Source organism: Uranotaenia lowii, chromosome 3 (assembly GCF_029784155.1).
Source record: "Uranotaenia lowii strain MFRU-FL chromosome 3, ASM2978415v1, whole genome shotgun sequence".
Taxonomy (NCBI): Eukaryota; Metazoa; Arthropoda; class Insecta; order Diptera; family Culicidae; genus Uranotaenia; species Uranotaenia lowii.
In genome coordinates, this window is record NC_073693.1 from 367,724,994 (window position 1) to 367,726,968 (window position 1,975).

The 1,975-nt window shown below is 38.6% G+C and overlaps 1 long non-coding RNA gene across 1 annotated transcript; it reads right to left on the reverse strand.

Moving 5' to 3' along the window:
* Positions 1-517: 517 nt before the first annotated feature.
* LOC129750746 (uncharacterized) lies at positions 518-1,394 on the reverse strand. The gene is made up of 3 exons (XR_008738478.1): positions 1,280-1,394; positions 900-1,188; positions 518-846 (listed from the first exon to the last, which is right to left on the reverse strand). It is a non-coding gene; the product is annotated as an uncharacterized LOC129750746 (long non-coding RNA).
* Between the last annotated feature and the right edge of the window lie 581 nt (positions 1,395-1,975).

A 1,975-nucleotide genomic window follows, 5' to 3' on the forward strand; every position in this document is an offset into this window, starting at 1 on the left:
TATATAAGGAATTTCACCTTTTGAATAGATATTTTGACTTATTTATCTGAGGATTTTTTCCTATTGGCACAGTTCATCATATCTTCAATACTTAACATACTACCGGTTCCTTTTCTGTCGGTGCGGGCTAATCCTCTTCTTTTTTCGGAACGGGATTAACGGGAACTTCAATGACTGCCAACGTCGAATCCATGGTCTGTTCCAAAGCAGACGAGAAATTTTGTGTCGACCTGAAGTAACGCCTGATACAGATACAGACATACTCGAATCGCTAGCACTAGCCAGTGCAGGTGATACAAACGGGCAGAAAACGAAGAATCACCACGAGTTTTAGCACCAACCGTGGCAGCGGGAACTGCTTTGGCGGCTTCACTAGCTGCTCGTTTGTAATAGACTGCTGCCTGTGTTACTGGTGTTAAAATTGTGGTAGAACAATTTCCCTGTAAATAAACAATTTTTCTACTTTATTTTTGTTTTCCTTAATTTATTAAAATGTTTTACCTTAATATGAATTTTCCAGGACACTGCGAAAATAACTTTTCAGGCAGTATTTCACTCCCTCGGACTTTCCCGGCAACTTGGTTAACCTGCTGTAGAAAAAAATTCGTCCGTCCCTTCGCTTTCCACCGAAAGAAGCACCATTGGCAATGTCGATATCGATATCTCTGACACTTTCGATTATTTAGTGACACAGCGCCTGGCGGACTTAATCCGAGTGGGGGTACTCTGAGCGGGACCATTGCCAGAAATGCATGACCTCCTCTAACCGTTTGATCCGACTATGCAGAGATTCAAACATATCAGATAAGGATTTCTTTTTTAACATATTTCTTAAAATCATAAATGCTATTAAAAAAAGTAATTTAAATTTAAGTTTTGAATAGAATTGTTATCCAAACCTGCACTTCTTGCGGTAAATTCCGATAGCTCCACAGATTTTCGGGTTCCCGTTCCGTAAAATCAGCATATCCGAATCCTTCTGCCTCGAAAGGCTTTTCCAGTTTTGCTGATGCTATTTTTCCCGTTCCCACAGGAACTGGCAGATTTCGGGAAGTCTTCGGTATTGGAGGAAGTTGGTTCACTTGATTGATTGGATACATATTCGCCGGAAAACAAAGTTTGATGGTGGGAGACATAGGTGGTATCAGACCTGTAGCAGACGAGTAATCAAAGCCGCGGAAATTGTCCCTGCAAAAAAAAAGTAAAATTTGGATCAATAACCGCAGCTGAAGCTGTAATAATGTCAATGTAAAATAAGAAATTATTCTAAACGACTTACCGGAAACTACTTCTCAACAACTGACCGGAATGCAGTTAAGAATTTGGTCTAAATTTTATAAAAATTTCTTCTGACTTGTAAAATACTAAACACACGCGTAAACCAACGATACAAAATGCCGGATGAAAAAGAGGGTACCCAGCCAGTGGGTACTATGATGAAAAGCTCTCAGTAGATTAAAACTACCCACTTGAAACAACGTACTTTGGGGTTAATATATATCTACCCAGTAGTGGGTAGTCAAGTGAGTAGTTTGGTTTTGTCCGTGAAGTAGGCGTTGAACTGACCGATACACTGCAATAAAGTCAGCTGATAATTTCTCACTGACACTGAAAATTTGCAGCACTGCTCTAGAGTACAATGCTAGTAATCAGATAAAAAAAGTTATCATGGTATCCTTACCGGTCTCTCTAAAAAAAAGAAAGTCGTCTGTGAACGAAAATGAAATCTGATTCTAGGTAATGCGAAGCTCAATAAGCAAATTGATCCAAATACAACAGTCAGAATCTGTTTTAGAAAAGCTTTTCTACAACTCCAATTGGAACTCTAAGTTTGAGAACAATGGAGAAGCGAGAATTTCAAACTGAAGATGTCTTGAAATATGATTTTGTTTTCGTATTTGCCATTCGAACCAAGGAAATCAATAAAAATTCTTGCAAAAAATATATTTGCCTGCTAATTCAATACACATACTAA